A 20554-nucleotide genomic window follows, 5' to 3' on the forward strand; every position below is an offset into this window, starting at 1 on the left:
CAATTTCCCCCTTCTACAGAAGAATCAGCCTCCAAGTCACAGCCCTGAGCAGGCCCCATGAGCTCTCTGGTACCTAAAATCATAATTTCGATTTCATTGTTGTGTTTTGTGGTAATCTTCCATTTGCAGCAAGTGAAATTGGTTTTGCCATTTACCAGAGAAATACAAGATTCTCTCTAGAATAAAACTATTTAAGAATAATAGAAATTATTACTATTGGATTTGTTCAAAGAAAAGCCAGTAGTAACAATGGTTACTGCTAACCTGCCCTGAGTACAAACCACATGTTGGGCTTGTCGTAGGCACTGTTCATGTTCCCTCCCCAGTACTCTTGGCATCCCCAGCCTCGTCCAAGTAAGGAGCATAGGACCACTGCACCGAGTCCTTCATAACGTTCAACTTACTCAATTTAGAAGATGTGCCTTTGTCTTGAGATCCCCATCTTCTGCTTCCTTTCATGACAAAAAGTTCTTTCTTTTGTGAAACGTTGGTGAGAGTAGATGATACTTCGTGTCTGTGAAATGTCTTTATTGGAACAAATTATAATGCGGATTTTATAATTTGAAATTTTTTAGGGGTTTGTCATAATCCTTTGGGAATTACCAAGTCATTCCTTTCTACAGCCCCCTCTTACCCAATGAAATAATACTCCAGACTACCTCCTGCTCCTCTACAGGGCCCAAGGATGCTGGCCCCACACAGAGGCTGTGAGCCGTCTCTCCTTAGTGTTGTGCTCTGGAGCTAGACCGCATGGTGTCAAATCTTACCTCTGTGGCTTATGAGCTACTTGGCCCTCGGTGAGTGACTGAACCTCTCTGGGCCTCAGTTTTCTCTTTGGTAAAATGGGTAACATGGTATCTGCTTCACAGGATCGTTGGGAAAGTGTCCCGGTTTATGAATGAAAAGGGCACAGAACAGAGTCTGTTACTCCCTCATTGTGTTCAGGGAAGTGGTTACGATTCCTGCTGCCACCACCACCCTCATCATCATTATCAACATGCCTGGACTCAGCACCTCCTGAATCTTGCATAAATTATTTTCTCCTATAAATCTCAATTTTCTTATAGGAAAAACTAGGAGACTCGGTTTCTCAGGCTGTCATGCAGGTTAAATGAGAAAATGCCTGTGAAACGACCACATTTTTCCGCACCACTTAATTCTGTTTTTCTTTGATTTTTATGAATAAGCCCTTTATTCACATGATTTTAGATTCTCAATGCTCACTTTTTCTAGACTCCATTCTACTTATTTTCTTTATGTTCTCTGTGGCGTGGTGATAATCTCATGCTTGTCTGGCCTTCCCTGGTGGGTCCTAATTCTTTCTTCTTATTGTGGTTTCTCAGGTTTTTAATCCTATGGAGAGGAACATTTCCAAGTCCCCCTCAGTAGTCTTCTAGGAGTTAAATCATAGGTAAAATAAATAAATAAAACACAGCTAAGATATATTCATGATAAACTCAGAAAAACAATCAGGAAGAAAGAATCTCATTGTTTAATTTAACAAAGGTTTGTATAAAGTTTTGCTGCAAAATAAATTACCAGGGTTTTTAACAAGCAGACCAGGATGTGCACATGCACGCTTATGTTGGTTTCAGAGTTAGTAGCCCAGATTTCTTCCCTCAAGACTGTCATTGGATGGGTATTTTGAAATTCCTTCTTTGGGATCATCTTCGAGTCTAGATTTCAAGCCACCTGAGATAATCAAGGTTACATTAGAATAAAACTTTTATTATAGAACAAAACATAAACCTAATTCCTTATTCACTTTAAGACTCCCACAGAAACTTTTAAGTAACTGCATACATACTTTATATGGCTATTGTGAGCATGTATCTTTTGAGGGTATACTGTATGCAAATCTGTGCTTTACATATAAGGTAAGATATTTTTCACTACCAAGAACAAATTTTCCCCTTCTCAGAGATGATATCACCCCCTTTGACATTACAAGCATTAGACTCATGTAGAGTTTTATGTGTTTTACTAAAGAGCACAGTAGTATAACTGTCACTCAAAGTCAAACACAATTTTTTTTTGTTTTTTTAGCTGCTCTCCCTTTCCTCTCACTAATCCCACTTAAAGATTTCCCTGTCCTGATTCTGACAAGCTTTCTCTTGATTTTTTCATAGTTTTACCACCTGCTCACATGACGTTGATGATATGTAGCATAGTTTGCTAGTCTCTGAATTCTCCAAAAATGGAATCACACTGTTTAAATTTTTCTGTGACTACATTCTTTTACTTGCAATGGTTGGTTTCATTCATCTTTGTTAATGCAGTGGTGGTCAACTCATTTTCTCTGCTCTTTAGTATATTGTGGGTTGACTATGCTAGAATTTGTCTCTTCTGTTTTTTCCGTAGAAGTTATGCATCTGTCCTCTGCACAGCTTGAGGAGGTGGGAGAAGCTCTGCACATCCTCCCCTCGTGTTTTTGAGATCTTGACATGGTGAGAGCAGGTCTATCTCTCACCTCCAAGCTTGTGTGCTCCCAGGGATGAAGAGTCTTCCTGCCTCTGGGACCTCTGCCTAGACTGTCTTCTTTACCCTTTTCCAGAGGAAATACCACATAAGGGACTCTAGCTGCTCCACGCTCTCAGCAAAGATTGATGAGTGCTACAGTTTTGATGTCTCCTCCAATACTCATGTTGAAATTTAACTTTCACTGTGATGGTATTAGAGGTGGGGCATTTAAGAGGTGATTAGGCGATCATGGCTCTACCGTCATGAATGAATTAAGGCTATAATAACGGAGTAGGTTAATTATCACAAGAGTGAGTTGTTATAAAAGAGAGTTTGGCCTCCTTGGCTTCAAATGTTTCATCTCTCTTGCCATGTGATGTCTTCTGTCACTTTATGACACAACAAGAAATCCCTCACCAAATGTGGCCTCCTTAATCTTGGATTTCCCAACCTCCAGAACTGTAAGAAATAAATCCCTGTGCTTTATAAATAACCCAGTCTATGGCATTCTGTTATAGCTGCAGAAAACAGACTAAGACGAAGGGCAAACATAACAAAAAGGTAGATATGGGATGAACTGGGTTCCTCTGCTGTGAGCTGCTTGTGGGAAAATATCCTGCAAGAGCACCTCACGCAGAAGTTTCCACTAAAGGGCATGCTCGCACTTGGGCTTTGCAAGGGGAACTATTCTGTGGTTAATGCTGCACCTGTGGGGGCATCAGAGCAAGTCTAATAATATCCTCTTTGCATCTGGAGTGGTTTTGGGGAATAGGGATAACACTCACCGGAGAAATTAATCATGTTTTTTAAGATTGCATTCCATCATCAAGTGAACAAGAAATTTCCTCCACCAAAGCTTTGCTGAATCTAGAGTCTGATCTTAGGACGCTTAGGTAAGAGCTCTCGGAGCAGCAGCCCTTGGCCTGGGCCATGAGCAGCCCTGGGTTCAGGCTCACTACAGAATGTGCAGCCCTTGGGCTCACATGGTTTCCTGAACTCTGTTTGCCCCTGGACTCACGTGTGGTGCAGGGAGCTGTCCTGGCTCTGCTGTCTCATCTTTCTGTTAGGTCCTTTCTTTCAGGATGATCATTAGTAAAGGCTGGAGCACTTTGGGTTTTTTTTTGTTTTTTTTTTTAAAGATGACCGGTAAGGGGATCTCAACCCTTGGCTTGGTGCCATCAGCACCACGCTCAGCCAGTGAGCCGACCGGCCATCCCTATATGGGATCCGAACCCGTGGCCTTGGTGTTGTCAGCACCACACTCTCCCGAGTGAGCCACGCACCGGCCCAAGGCTGGAGCACTTTGTACCAACTAATCTTGTGTGTGTGTGTGTGTGTGTGTGTGTGTCCCTAGGTAAAACAATTGCTAGATGAGGAAGCTTTTACCAATGAGGTGTTGAAGATGGTTGCCAAGCTTGGAGCCCATGATTGGTGACCCTTGATCCCCTTGGGAACACTAGTATTTATATTTCTCAGCTAAACACACTAAACATGGCTCATATTTCTTAGCTGAATTCTTTGCTCTTCCAGCTGAGAAAGGTTTTAAGCCCCTTTAAAGGTTAAATCTCTCTACAGTTTTTTTTTTTATTCTCTACATACAACCAGCAAAAGTCAGCTTTCTTCCAGTCAGCAAATACCACTAAGTGAAATAAATTCCCAACAGGAAATGCACCCATCCTGTTTAGAGACAGAATTAATATATCAAATAACTTGACTCTGTCAATTTGAGGATTTACCTCCTCAAATTTGAGGATTTACTGATTCAGCTTATACAATATTTCTTAGTCAAATTTCTTTTTTAGAAGGAAAAAAACCACAATTGTCTTCCTATCTTTTCCTAGGATGAGGTTTTCATGATGGATCCTATAGATTCTCAGCACAGAAATGCTCCCACCTTGTACCCACGAGCACAGCAGTATACTATCTCTATTTTTTAAAAAAGACTAACAATTATATAGCACACAGTGGGTGCCATGTGCTAACAATATCTAGTATGCTTTATGATTCTCTAGAAGTAAATGCATAAATTAAAGTTTATAATCTGTGCAGGATATAAAATCTTGAGAACAGCACAGCAAAACCTTCTACAAAACCATCAGGTTTATTTAGGGGAAAGTTCTCCTCTCAGAGGGAAATCTGTTAATCAGCTGCCTGATTAGAATGTAAATTGAATGAACTGCAGGCTTGTTAACCTCACAACTTCTGCACATCAAATTCTCAACCACTAGGTCTTTACAGTCTCAACAATACATCCCAGGAAAATGATCCAGATTTTTTAAAAAATGATATGTAAGTGCAGATGAATTATCATTTTAGTATTATTTTAGTGTGAGATAATGGAAACCTCCTTAAATGTCTGGCTAACTTAAAAACTAAGTGAGATATAATATAATTTGTATCCATGCCTAGGAGAATTCACTGCTATCAAAATTCATGACTATAATAACTGAATCAAGTGGAAGAGTGTTTGATTGTTTATAAGGTTAGATCAAATAAAATTACAGATATTTAACACTATTTGGCCTATATAAATACCCTTTTCATACGGTTCGATCTAAAATAAATTATTTGAACACTGAGAACAACAAATGCTGGTGAGGATGTGGGCAAAAGGGAACTCTTCACTGTTGGTTGGACTGTAAAGTAGCACAGCCACTATGGAAAATAGTATGGAGGTTTCTCAAACAACTACAGATAGAGCTACCATATGATCCAGCAATCCCACTTCTGGGTATATATCCAAAGGAATGGAAATCATCATGTCGAAGGGATACCCGCACTCCTACATTCATCGTAGCTCTATTTACAATAGCCAAGATATGGAACCAACCTAAGTGTCCGCTGACGGATGACAGGATAAAGAAAATGTGTTATATATACACCATGGAATACTACTCAGCAATAAAAAGGAATGAAATTCTGCCATTTGCAGCAACATCGATGAGTCTGGAGAAAATTATGTTAAGTGAAATAAGCCAGATAAAGAAACAGAAATACCACATGTCCTCACTCATAACTGGCTGCTAGGAAGGAAAGGAGAGAGGGAGGGAAGGAAGGAAGAAGGAAGGAATGAAGGAAAGAAAGAAAAAGACCACAGCAATACACTGAACTTTCAGAAGGAGAGAACAAACCTAAGGATGCTGGAGATGGAGGGGAGAGAGTGAGGGGGTTTGGGAAGTGATAGGTCAGGCAAAGGGCATAAAGAAATATCATGATTTGTAAGAATGAATATACTAATAATAAATCTAAAATTTTAAATAAAATAAATTATGTGAACAGCACTGAATGCTACTGTCCTATGTCTATAGTATACACTATAACTTCACTTCAGTGGATAAACATGATGCAATTTTATGTCAGATTGTGAACCAAGGCACAGAGGGAACTAGCAAAAATGAAGAGCTCTGTTCAGTTAATTTTATTTTTATTTATTTATTTTTTTTTAATTTTAAAAGATGAATGGTAAGGGGATCTTAACCCTTGCCTTGGTGTTGTCAGCACCACGCTCATCCAAGTGAGCCACGGGCTGGCTCTCAGTTAACTTTATTTTTAATTTTTTTCTTTGAAAAATTATTTGCTACTTTTACAGTTGTTATTTGCCATTTAAACATGCCTCTATTACTTAAACGATATTGGGAAAATATTACCGTTCTTATTTCTATTCAGATATTATAGTAATTGAGAGTATTTTCCCTACTCCAATCATTTTGGTATTCCAAAAAAAAAAAAAAAGAAGACTATATTTCTTAAAGTTTGGGATTTACTATGAACACAAGGTCAGAAGGCAGAGAACACAATGTCTTATGATGATGGGGACATGAGGAGTAAAGTAGATCCCTTCAAAAAGTAATGACAGGAAAGTATATCACTTCATTCTCACCTTCCTGTAAAGCTAAGGAGTCAAGGGTGTCTAGGAGGCACTTGAGCAGGTTCTCCTGGTTCCCTTTGCACATTATCCTGGGGAATCCCCATGACACCACGTGAAAGAACTCAATGTCAACCTGTACAATGCTGGAGGGTTTTTTAATGCTTTAATGCAAATGTAGGTCCATGCAATATCATCTTCTGCCACACTGATGCTAGTCCCTTATGTTCAATTTTAATACCACCATTACACCTTTGAGAATTCTGCCCCATCAATGGAATTGTTAAATCGAGTTTCAGTTGGTTGATATTTCAACCAAACTATCACTGTGATCTTGCAGGTTACTTTCCTGTGTCCCTGATCTTTACCCTGATTTTCAGATACACAGTGCTTTCCTAAAGTTCTCAGCTTGCCTTCCACTGGGAATTTATTTTATTTTATTCGTATTATATTTCTCAGGGAATTTCTCTCTGAGATATTTCTCTAACTTTTGTTTGTATCTTTGTCATTCCATTTTAATAGCTGTAATATGCACCATCCACAAATGTATTGCAGTGATAATCTCAACTCCCCATGCAGACAATCATTTCAATTACAGTTGAAATGATAATCACTCCCCAGCAAGGAGATGAGATCATCGTGTCAGAAACCTTTATTTCACCAAATAGATGCTCTGTTTTCACACCTGCATGGATACTGCCTCTACACCCACTGTCCTGAAAGTGAATGCCAATCGGGTAAGTAGTCACATTTTCCAGATAGTGATCAGATTTTTAGAATTTATCTCAGGAAATCCGGTAATAACTATTCCCCCAAAATATTTCTGCTTTGGGGGGTTGAAATATATACATAAGTAAATGTAATTATAAAGATAAATATGTTCATACAGACACTCAAGCCCATACAATCAGGACAGATGTTTTTCATGGGAACCAGATGCATATCCCCACACTTGTCCACCTGCTTCAGGGTTATCTGATATCTCTTCCCTCACCTCATGATTACAGCCCTCTCTGAATTTGCCCCTCACTTGTCGCTAAACCAACACACTGAACCTCACAACATTCACTCTAAACACACTGAACCTCTATAGCGTTCACTTTAAAGCTGCAGGCGTGTCAAAAGCAATTAGGTAATAAAAGTGTTCTCCCAGCATCTGAATCGACAGCTGGTGTCTGAATGATAGTTGAGGGTATTTTTTTTAAAGCCCGTTGTGCTAAATAGCATATCCAAAAATATGTCTATAGATCTCTGCCACCATTAGAAGTGTGTTCACATTTATCCACTATTCAGAGAATTGAAGAGTTAATTTTGTCATGTTTGGTCCAGATGAAAGGAATCATCCAGGACTTTAACAGTCTCAGGAAATAAAAGTTATCCTGACATGTAATCAGATGTTTAAAGCAAGTGGCTATCGTATTTTCATCTATTAATCTGTTACTGTATCTGTCCTCCAAAGTGGTTCTTTTTCAAGAAAGAAAATTAAAATAATAGAAAATGATGTTCTGACTGGATACTCTGTTTTTTGTTTTTTTTTTTTCTTTTTTAAAAGATGACTGGTAAGGGGATCTTAACCCTTGACTTGGTGTTGTCTGCCCCGCGCTCAGCCAGTGAGCAACCGGCCATCCCTATATGGGATCCGAACCCGTGGCCTTGGTGTTATCAGCACCACACTCTCCCGAGTGAGCCACGGGCCGGCCCAAGGATACTCTGTTTATTGGACAGACTCACCTCTCTCCTCACCTCTCTCCGTCTAAAGGAGGAAACACTTCATTTAGACTCTCCCTAGGTCTCCATGTAACCACTAAGATGCAGAGAAATTATGTCTTCATTGCCCTGTGAATTTCGACAGTTCATAAAGAGCTAGAGTGATCGATTTTCAGATTCTCAGGTTCCAGTTTTGTGCTCTCTGATTCATACAAACTTTATTAATTCCCACACCATGTCTACGGACTTCTCTGTCTTTATTCATTTGGTGATTTCTTTTCCAACTTCTTTCTTTGGTTTTTATTGTAGCATAGTTTATTGTACATATCTGTGGAGTACAGAGTTGAATATCAATACCTGTGTGCAATATGCAATGTTCAAATCAGCATAATTAGTACATTCAACATTATACAATGTAATTGTTTTTCATGGCACTTTACCAGTTCCTCCCTTACAACCCCTTCCCCCTTTCCCACCTCTGGTAATCTCAGTTCTGTTGTCTCCTTTCGAAAGTTTGACATACTGTGACTGTTGTATCTTCTTTTCTTTTCTTTTTAAAAAAAAATTTTTTTAAGCTCCCGCTTATGAGAGGACATGTAGTATTTCTCTTTCTGTGTCTGGCTTACTCACTTAACATATTTTCTCTAAGTTCATCCATGTTGCTGCAAATGACAGGATTTCATTCTTTTATGGCATTGTGTATATACCACATTTTCCTGATCCAGTCATCCCACATGGACATTTAGATTGGTTCCAACTCTTGGCTACTTTTAATAGATCTGTGATAAAAGTGGGGGTGCAGGTATCCCTTAGACATGATGATTTTCCCTTCCTTCAGGTATATACCCAGCAGTGGAATTGCTGGATCACAGGGCAGTTCTATTTATAGTTGTTTGAGGAAGGCCCATACCGTTTTCCGTAATGGCTGCACCAATTTACAATCCTACCACCAGTGTAGGAGGATTCCCCTTTCTCCGCATCCTCACTGGCATTTGTTATTTGCTGTCTTTTTGATAATAGCCAGTCTAACTGGGGTGAGATGATATGTCACTGTGGTTTTGATTTGCATTTCCCTGATGCTGAGTGACGTTGAGCATTTTTTCATGCATCTGTTGCCTATTCAGCTCTTTTGCCCATTTTTTAATCCAGTTATTTGTTTTTTTACTATTAAATTGTTTGAATTCCTTGTATATGCTGAATATTAATCCTCTGTCAGATGCATAGTTTGCGAATATTTTCTCCCACTCTGTATGCGGCCACCTTCCAACTTATTTCTACTCTTTCCCTTTCCCCTTCTCCTGTTTTGCTTCACTGTTCTCCTTCTAATGTATGTTTTATTCCACTCATGATTTCCTAAATTTCTCATTTCATTCTTACATGGGGTTATGAAAGATCTCATTTTCAATATGAAAGTGTTGAACAAATCCCTACATATATAAATTTAACGTTTGGTTCCCTCTGACACAGTCACCCACTCCTCTCCCCCAACCTCCCAAACCAAAGGAGTGGACACAAATTCCTGAGGACCTTTCAGACACATTTTTGCCTTCATTTACAAATATTTAGTAAAATCTCCATTAAGTCAACTTTACCTGACTTATTTATTGAGTTAATTTATTGTCTCCCTTTGTTTTAAAAATCTTGCTAGTCAGTGTACATGGTATGTGAAAGATTATTGCTAGTAAATGTGTTCTGCCACATCCAAAATTCTGTTCCTAGGGGTATTTCCCTAGGGGGAGAGGCTCTTTATTTCAGTTATTTATTATATGAGGGGTTTTCAAAAGTTCATGGAAAAATCCTTATTATCTTTCAATTCTATTTTTCCACGAATTTTTTCCATGAATTTTTGAAGTGCCTTCATAGTAATATAGTAAAACCAACTGAAATATAAGTGCATAAAAAAAAAAAAAGATACCCAATGTTTGATTTCAATTAATCCCAAACTTAATATCCTGGAAAAGCATTCAGTTCTCAACAATGCTACTGAATTAAAAATGGGCAATAAAACAAAATTAAGTAATTTTATCATATGTATTTTTATGTATGGTGCTGTTTGAATTATTTTCCAAACATTTAAAAATTTTCTGGCCCCTTTTTAGTACTCTAACTTTGTAAATTATTTATTATACTTTTTTTTAGATGAAAATGTTGATGCACAATGTCTTTCAGAGGAAAACAACCCTTAGCAGAATTTCAGCAAGTGAATATATTATATTTGAAACATATAGTGTCATTTTCAATTTAGTTAGCTTTTTGATCATTTCTTAGAAGTATTTTATAGATTCATGATTCTTTTTCCTCCATAAATTGCCATTCACATGCATTGCGAGCCTTCTTTGCTCTTTTACCAATGTGATTAGTGACAGCACTGAGATTAGCACAGTTTGTCATCTCACATATCTTTTTACAGATTTATTTTTAATTTGTCTGGTCATATTCCACCTTTCAATGAATATTTGCTTTTATGAATTTGCATATGCAAAATAAAATTGTATGTTTTCCTGTTTTGTTCACTCTTAGTAATGATTTTTCCAGTCCAAAATTATGGAAATGTACTCTAATTAAAGTTTATCACGGAGATTTGCCATTCTTCGTGTTTGAATACTTACTTGCTATCTCTAGGACAAGAGCTAAACATGTGTTTATTTGATGTTTATTTTTAGTTCTAAGATGCAAGCTAAAATTTTCTCTTAATGCTTTTAACAAAATCTCCAAATATCTTTTTAAGATTCTTTTCCCCAACTAATTAACTGACTTTTATCAGATATCAGTTCCTAGGAATTATATGATATCTACTTCTAAACCTGTTTTGTTCTGAAGCTCCCTGTTTTGTTCCATTGACCTATTTCTTTACTAGTAACAACCTATGATTAATAAAGTTTACATGTGGGAGGGCAGATTTTCTTCATTGCACTTAGTTTTATTTTTCAAAATTTCTGTACTTCTGCAAGTACTAGATGAACTTTAGAAATCTGAGCATTTTAATTAAAATTTCATTAAATGAAATACTTATAATTGTAAATTGCATTTTTTGCAATGTAAGACTTTCCATCAGTCTTTCAGTCTGTACTCACTATTATTTCCAATGGGCCTAATAATTTTAATAGATTTAAAAAATTTATTTCAAAGAGGAATAAAAATGAAAAAAAAATTCAATTCAATATCTTCCTTATATTTCTTACTTGTCATGTTGTTTTGCAAAATTTTACTTGTGTTCACTGACATGTCCTTCACAGTTGTAAAGAAAACATTGTTTATGCACAAGAAATCTGGTGAGATGTGACTGTTTGTCTTGCATAGAAGGATATTCTAAAGTACGTTATTAGATGTAGTAAATACTGTGTGGTTCCAGATTGCATCTCGGGTGTACATCAATTCCTCCTCTTGATTATGGAAATTTTTTTTTCTCATTTCCAAAGAATAGATCTCATAGCTGTTCTTACTGCCTCGTCTGTTTAGTGGCTTCCAGCATATTAGTCTTATTCCTGGTAAAATTGAGAATATTCTCATGATTCACTTCTAATACTGAACAATCAGTGAGTGCATTTCTGGGAGAAAGAAAATTTTTTCATGAGTAGTATCCCTTAAAATACTGTTGAATTTGAGTTAGTTTATTTTGTATCTTTACATTGTTATCAATCATCTCCAAACTATACCTCTGTTGGTTGAGTCTGTGTGTGCACAATTTTCTTAATAATTTATTTTTCTATTGGTGAAAACTGGGAGGCTTCATGTAACAATCTAAATGCAGTTCTCCTTGCGAAAAATAATTTGGTAGCACGTGTTAAAAATAGGTTTAGCTTTACAGTAGTTACATGCTAAGCAGATTTTGCCTTCTCCAATTTTCAAAGGGCCCACAGGGCTTACTTGTCACTGACTTGGCCTCTCTCAGGATGATGAAGTTATTTGAATTACTGATTCGTACTACTTTGAAAAAACAATAATCAAAAAAAGAAGAATTTATTTTTTAAGTTGATTGTTACGGAGATCTCAACCCTTGACTTGGTGTTGTCAGCGCCACGCTCTCCCAAGTGAGCCACGGGCTGGCCCTTAAGAAGAAGAATTTTTAACGAAGAAATATTGGAGAATAAAAAGGTAAGCCAAGAGAAAATCTTTATGTATGACGTCCTAGAAAAAAATTGTAATGTTGCAACAAGAAGCAGAAGCAAAGAAGCCTGTGGTAGCATTTGCAACTTCAGAAAGAATCATCAGCTTATGGCCATTGTGTCTCATCCAGAGGACCACTGACATTGTACCTTTGGGTTATTTTGCAACAAATGTGGTTCATGTCATAATTCAGAATGTATCTAAAAAACATTATGGAGAAAATTAGCATGTTTTTATCACACCTCAAAAATAATAACCCTAATTTCTAATTAAATATACAATCAGGGCTCAAATTTTCTCATTATTTTCAAAATAATTTTTTTACAGCTAGCGTGTTTGAATCAAGATACAAACATTGAACCTATATATTAGTTAGGTGTTTTGATTGTAAGCTCCCTTTGGCTCTTTCAAGGTCCTTGATAAAGAGAATGGATTATTTTTCTAGAAAAATGTACAACATTATATTGGCTTGTCACATCCTATTGACGTTCTTTAATATGTCCCTCTCTATGTGCAGTAAATATATCATTAGTGCTAGAAGCTTGATTGAATTTGGGTTGTTTATTGTCAAGGATACTTTATAGGAAGTGCAGTGTCCTTTTTATTGTCTCCTTCTAGGTATGCCATTAAGTGACTTTACGCTATATTATCACCTCCCCATTATCAATTTCCCACTGGCCTTTTATTTTTTATCTTGCTGTGACTGATGATCATTAGCTAGAACTTTTACTTCAAATAGAGGATGAAAAATGTTGAGATTCAAAATCAATCACTATTTATTCATTTATTCGAGGGAATTTGTTTATCATGAAATCTTCTCCCTCACCATCTGTCTTGGCTACCCTAAGACACACTGTTCAGAAAAGCCAGGAAAACTCATTGACGATTTCTTCTTTATTAATCAATTTTCTAAACAATGACTTGGTTCTCTCACATCTTCTTTTTTTTTTTTTTTTTTTTAAAGATGACCGGTAAGGGGATCTTAACCCTTGACTTGGTGTTGTGAGCACCACGCTCAGACAGTGAGCGAACCGGCCATCCGTATATGGGATCCGAACCCGGGGCCTTGGTGTTATCAGCACCACACTCTCCCGAGTGAGCCACGGGCCGGCCCCCGCATCCTGAATTTTTTATTTGGAAAGAAGTCTTAGGGACATCTTGGATATTCCCTGTCCCAGACACAGGCATGCCATTTATTTTCAAGATGCTATGTTTTATTGTATGGATTTTTGTGTTTATGTTCATCAAAGATATTGGACTGTAGTTTTCTTTTTTGTTGTATGTTTCTCTGGTTTTGGTATCAGGGTGGTGCTGGCCTTACAGAATGAGTTTGGGAGAAACTATTCCAATTTTTTTGGAATAGTTTGAAGAGAATTAGTATTAATTCCTTTTTAAAGGTCTAGTAGAAATCAGCAGTGAAGCCATCCAGTCCTAGGCTTTTCTTTGTTGGGAGACTGCTGATTATTTCTTCAATCTCGTTGCTTATTTTGGTCTGTTCAAGTTTTCTATTTCTTCTTGATTCAGTCTTAGTAGTATGTGTGTATCCAGAAATTTATCCGTTTCCTCCAGGTTTTCAAATATGTTGGCATATAGTTGTTTATAATAGTCTCTAATGATTTTTTATATTTCCGTGGTATCAGTTGAAATGTCTCCTTTTTCATTTCTGATTTTTGTTATTTGGGTCTTCTCTCTTCTTTTTTTAGTTAGCCATGCTAATGGTTTGTCTATTTTGTTTATCTTCTCAAAGAAACCAACTTTTTCTTTCATTGATCTTTTGTATCATTTTTGGGGTCTCTATTTCATTCAGTTCTGCTCTGATCTTAATTATTTTTTTCTATCTACTAATTTTGGGGTTGGGTAGCATTAGGTTATTTATTTGAAATCTTTCTATTCTTTTCATATAAGTGTTTATTGCAATAAACTTCCCTCTTAGTTCTGCTTTTGCAGTATCCCACAGGTTTTGGTATGAGGTGTCTTTATTTTCAAGGATTTTTTTGATGTCCTGTTTAATTTCCTCTTGTACCATAGGTCATTCAGGAGCATGTTGTTTAATTTCTATGTATTTGCATAGTTTCCAGAGTTTCGCTTATTATTGATTTCTAGTTTTAGCTTGTTGTGGTCTAATTAAAAAATGGACAAAGGAGCTGAATAGGCACTTCTCAAAGTAAGGTATACAAATAGAGCCAACAGACACATGACAAAATGCTCAACATCACTCAGCATCAGGCAAATGCAAATCAACACTATAGTGAGATATCATCTAACCCCCATTAGACTGGCCGTTAACCAAAAGACAGAGAATAATAAATGCTGACAAGGATGTAGCAAAAGGAGAACCCTCCTACACTGTTGGTGAGACTGTAAATTAGTGCAGCCACTATGGAAAATAATATGGAGGTTCCTCAAACAACTACAGATAGAACTGCCCTATAATCCAGCAATCCCACTGCTGGGTATATACCCAAAGGAATGGAAATCATCGTGTCAAAAGTATACCTGCACTCCCATGTTTATTGCAGCTCTATTTACAATACCCAAGAGTTGGAGACAACCTAAATAACCAGCACTGGACAACTGTGTAAGGAAAATGTGGTATATGTACACAACAGAATACTACTCTTCCATAAAAAAGAATGAAATTCTGTCATCTGTAGCAACATGGATGAACTTAGAGAAAATCATGCTAAGTGAAATATGCCAGGCACAGAAAGCGAAACACTGCATGTCCTCACTCATAAGTAAGAGCAAAGGAAGGAAGGAAGGAAGGAAGGAAGGAAGGAAGGAAGGAAGGAAGGAAGGAAGGAAGGAAGGAAGGAAGGAAGGAAGGAAGGAAGGAAGGAAGGAAGGAAGGAAGGAAGGAAGGAAGGAAGGAAGGAAAAAGAGAGAGAGAGAAAGAACAATACAGTAATGTATCGAACTTTCAAAAAGGGAGAATAGAACTGAGGCCAACAGAGGTGGGAAAGGGGGAGAAGGAGAGAAGTTTGCAAGAAATTGGTAAAGGGCCACAAAAATAATGATTACATTGTATAATGTTGAATATACTAATTATTCTGATTTGAGCATCACATACTGCACACAGGTATTGATATTCAATGCCGTACCTCACAGCTATGTACAATCAATTATGTTTCAATAAGAAAAGAAAAGAAAAATGGCATTTGAAGACCATAATCTGGGGGTAAGAAGTGGTCACTGTGAAGGAGTTGCTCACGGTATCTAAATCTTCTCAATAGTAAGAGTTAAGAAATACATATATATGTTTAAATACTACATCAATTAATACTCTTAAATTTTTTGGAATTTAGAGTTTTTATTTAAATTCTTTAACTTTATATTTGTATTCATTTTGTCTTATATGGAAAGCCTATTTACCAATTACATTAATAGACTTATTTATCCATTTCACAAAATTAATAATAATGGATTTTGCCTAAATATAATTATAAACAACAGTTTAAGATTCCTGTACAGGTGATTTTGCTTTAATGTATCCCCCTGGGTTTTTAAGTCACTTCCAATTTTTCATGTCTGTACAGATAGATCATGTAGCTGATCAGGCCCCTCTTGAAAAATGTAACTTCAAATATAATGAATTTTAAAATTTCATTTTGGCTTAATGTTTTTAAGTTTTCTACTGTGAATTAATTGTAGAGTCACAGGGAGTTGCAAAAAATAGTACAGAGGTCCCACGAGCTCTTCATCCAGTTGCCCCCAGTGATAATACATCACCATAGTACAATATCAGAACCAGTACATTGACAGTGGTAAATCCATGGCTTTATTCAGATTTCACCAGTTTTAAATTCACTTCTTTGAGTGTGTGTGTTCAATTCTATGTCATTTTACCATGTGTGTAGATTCATGTGACCACTGCTACAATTAAGATACAGCCTCATCACAAGAATCCCTGTGCTACTTACCCATTTATACCAACAGAGTCTCCCAGAGAAATAAAGATTTGTGTTTAAACAAAACCTGTAAACAAATATTCATAGTAGCTTTATTTATAATAATAAAAAAACTAGAAACTACTGAGATGTCCTTCAATGGGTAGATGGTTAAGCAAACTAAAATTTGCATTTGGTACATGCATACCATGGAAATACTACTCAACAATAAACAGATGAACTATTGGTACAAGCAACAACTTGAATGAATTGCCATGATAGTTTGCTGAGTGGAAAAAATTTAATTACACAAAATCACCTACTATAAGATTCTTATAACATGTTACATAACATTCTTGAATTGACAAAATTGTAGAACAAATTAATGGTCATCAGAGGTCAGGGGAAGTGTGAATGGGGGATATATGAGAAACACTAGGACTCCTTATGGTAATAGAACAATTTTGTATTTTGGCTGTACCAGTATCAATATTCTGGTTGCAATATTGTACTATAGTTTTGCAAGATGTTACCACTGGGTAAATTTGGATAAAGTTACACAGAGAATGTCTTACAAAATCTGTAATTCTATCAAACATTTTTTAAATTAAAAATAATTTAGAAAAATATTTGTTAAAACTATTTTTAAAAGAGTGAGAACACCAAATGCTGGCAAGAATATGGAAAAACCTCCACTTATACATAGCTGGTGGGAATGTAAACTGTAAACGAAATCAAGACTAAATCTCAATATCTCTTTAAAATGTCTAGCTTCCATAGCTTTCTTTTACCCTGTATACTCTCTGCCTCTATGTTGAGTATATAATTCAGTACATGAGCATATAACTCCTCTCTTTTCATAGAAAAAATTAGGCATACTATAAAAGGGTACTTGAAAAAAAGTTTGTGGAAAGATTTGTATTATCTATTAATTCTATTTTTCCACAAACTTTTTTTTTAATTCAATTTTATTTATATTTATTTTTGTGGGGTGTTAAACATATTTTTATGCATGTGTTGTTTCAATACATGCATATACTGCACAATTATTCACTTAGGGTAGACAGCATAATTTTGTCACCATTAGTTCACCCCTAATCTCCTCTCACCCCCACCCCTCCCAGCCTCTGGTAACCATTATTCTACTCCCTACTTTTTTTTTTTTTAAACACACAAAGATTAACATCTTTATTGCAAAAAGAACTCTTAAAAATGAATTAGAAAACTCTAAGCAGCAATTTTGTGAAGGACATGACTACATAAGTCACACACCCCAGAGAAACACACGTGGTTAATAAACGCATTCCAGGATCTGGTTACGGGCAGGTGTGGGGCTAGGGCTCATGACCCGTCTCAGGACCCCCAGGCAGGCGTTAGGCTGCTCCATTACAGGCCTGGATGTGCAGGGCCAGGGGCAAGGCTGAGACTCCTGGCCCACGTCTCTCAGGAACCCTGGGTGTCAGACTGGCTGCAGTTGCTGGCCAGCAGCAACTCCACAAACCCTTTAAAGTACCTTTGTAGGTACTATTTTGCATTTGCTTTTTTTGCTTAAGAATGTATCATGGAGAAAATTCTATAACAGAATACAGAGCTTGGGCTGGCTGGTTAGCTGACTTGGGAGAGCATGGTGCTGGTAACACCAAGGTCAAGGATATAACCCCCCTTACCAGCCAACCACCAAAACAAACAAACAAAAAGAATGCAGAGTTCTCCCCACACTTGCCTGTACATATGTAGAGGACTCTATTGTGTAGCTGGAGGATAATTTACTCACTTAGTCCCCGGTAGATGACATTGAGATGTTTCCAAAACTTGCCAAAACTGGTCTTGAGTGAAATGCCTTTGCACAAAGAAGCACGTTTTCTTAATGTCCATTATAATAAGAAAATAACTATTATGCTACATACTGAAAATTGCTCAGCACAGTAATGGTAATATGTTTGTGTATTTATTTTTCCACTGATTCCTCTGACTTCAATGAAATTCAACATCTCTTCGGTATGGATAGGATGGGTTCTGAAACACTGGAAATGGGGATTATCTTTCTCACTCAGACTGGAATTGGAATCCTGGGAAATTCTTTTCTCCTTTGCCTTTATATCTTTATTTTACTCACTGAACATAAGTTGAGACACATTGACCTGATTCTCAAGCAATTGGTCTTAGCCAACTTGTTGGTTCTTTTTTCTAAAGGGGTTCCTCAGACAATGGCAGCTTTTGGATTAAAATATTTCCTGAATGATGCTGGATGCAAAGTTGTCTTCTATTTTCAAAGAGTGGCCACAGGGGTTTCCTTTAGTACTGTCTGCCTCTTCAATGGCTTCCAGGTCATTAAGCTCAACTCCAGTGTTTGTAGGAGGCTGGAACTCAAGATGAGATCCCTAAAGTTCATTGGGCTTCTGCTGTTGCCTCTGCTGGATCTTACATCTCGTGATAAATGCTTTTGTTCCTATAATAGTGAACGGTCCATTGAATAGCAAAAATCTTAGCGTGAAAAAAAATTATGGACACTGTTCCTGGAACATGAGAATTCGTTTTAGCATCTTAAATATAATCATATATTTTTCCCCTGAAATTATGAGTTTGGGCTTCATGATCTGGGCAAGCATCTTCATGGTCCTTATCCTGCTTAGACACAAAAGAAGAGTCTGCCACGTTCACGGCCACAGGCTTTCCCCCAGACCTTCCCATGAGGCCAGAGCCACACACATCATCCTGGTCCTAGTGAGCTCCTTCGTTTCCCTTTACACATTCTCTACGATCTCAACTATTAGCATGACTTTGTTTGCAAATCCCCGCCAATGGATGGTGAATAGCTTTGTTGTCGTGACATCCTGTTTTCCAACGTTCAGCCCCTTTGTGCTTATCAGCAGTTACACCCGAGTCTCTCAGTTCTGCTTTGCCCAGTGTGCAAAAAAATCATTTTTTTCCTAATTTGGTTACAGTGTTATGAATCTGTCATTTTTTTTTTTTTTTTTTTTTTTTTGTGACCGTAACCCTTGGCGTGGTGTCGTGCGCACCGCGCTCAGCCAGTGAGTGCAGTGGCCATCCCTATATAGGATCCGAACCCGCGGCCTTGGCGCTCCCAGCGCCGCACTCTCCCAAGTGAGCCACGGGGTCGGCCCTGAATCTGTCTTCTTTAAGTCATTCAATCCTTTATTTCATAATTCGATAATACTTAAAAGACCATTGTGTGTCAAATACTCTGCAGGAATTTGTGATACCATGTTGAAGGAGGGCAGTATGTAGGTCTAAAATTGCACATTGTGCAATAATCTTACAAAGATTACTCAATCTAACTGCGTTATGTTCTTTAGTGAAGAAGTTCAGAAAATCTTGTAATAATGTAACAGAGGAAATTTTCTGAGGTTGAAGATATCAGGAAAGTCTCTTATTTTTCTATGAATAGTCCTTAAAAATTACGGGAATCTTATGGCTCCTATGAATATTCTCTAAAGATGTTAACACATTTTTTGAAACATAGTTGGGTTCAACTGCATATGGCAGAGGGAAAATGACCTGAAAAGACCTCCTGTTAGGAAAGTATGTGCAGCCTCAAGGACTGGACAATGTGTGTCTGGAGTGCAGAGAGAGAGATGGAGAGAGTAGCTTGGGAGGAAGCTGGATAGGAAGATGTCGCTAATTCTAGGTAAGCATGTGAGACAGGCCAAGAAATTTAAGCTTTAAGAAAAATGACGGCCAATGAATGGTTTTAATTATTTGGGTGAAACTGTTATCACATCTTATTAAAATGAACTTATAAACATTTATTTAAATTAATTTATTTTAGAGGTGATTGGATTGTAGGACCATGCAGTAAAAATAAATAAATAAATTTATTTTAATTAAAATTATTTTAACTTTATCATCATACTTTAAGTAAAGTTGTCAACTATTAATTAATCCTAAAAGAAAATGCATTACTCATTTTTAGCAATCAGCATTATATAGCTTATTTACAAAACATTCTTCACAGCTCTTTTCAACTAAGTGAAAATTTTCAAAAGGGCTTAACCACTGTAGAGGAAAAGCTGCTTTAAAAAGTAAATTAATTAATTAGTTCATTAAATAAAATAAAATAAATCTATTTTCTCTAGTAAATTGATGCTATTCTTGTTTATACTGATCTTAATTTAACATATTATTATCTGAAATTCCCAAGTACTTTATGCAAGTTCTCTGTATTTTATCTGTATTTAACCTGCAATTATGTAACACATTTATTGAAATGCTTATAATATGTGTGTATATATTTAATATAATAGGTTTATAATATGTATATATAATATATAAATATATATATATATAAAACACATAATATGTGTGTGTGTGTCTATATATATGAGGATACTTCAAAAAGTTCATGGAAATATTTATATTATCTTTCCATGCTATTTTTCCATGAATTTTTTGAAATATATATATAAATAATGGGACGTTAAACTTGCTTGAGTTCAGAATCATCACAATACTTGTTCACTGTTTCTATCTCATAATAAAAATTTATACATTTTATAAATATTTCTTT

At 36.6% G+C, this 20554-nt stretch overlaps 1 pseudogene; it reads left to right on the top strand.

Annotated features, from left to right (window-relative positions):
* The first annotated feature begins 17954 nt into the window (after positions 1-17954).
* On the top strand, positions 17955-18960 carry LOC134372449 (vomeronasal type-1 receptor 1-like; annotated as a pseudogene).
* Positions 18961-20554: the final 1594 nt, after the last annotated feature.

This window comes from Cynocephalus volans, chromosome 3 (assembly GCF_027409185.1).
Source record: "Cynocephalus volans isolate mCynVol1 chromosome 3, mCynVol1.pri, whole genome shotgun sequence".
NCBI lineage: Eukaryota > Metazoa > Chordata > Mammalia > Dermoptera > Cynocephalidae > Cynocephalus > Cynocephalus volans.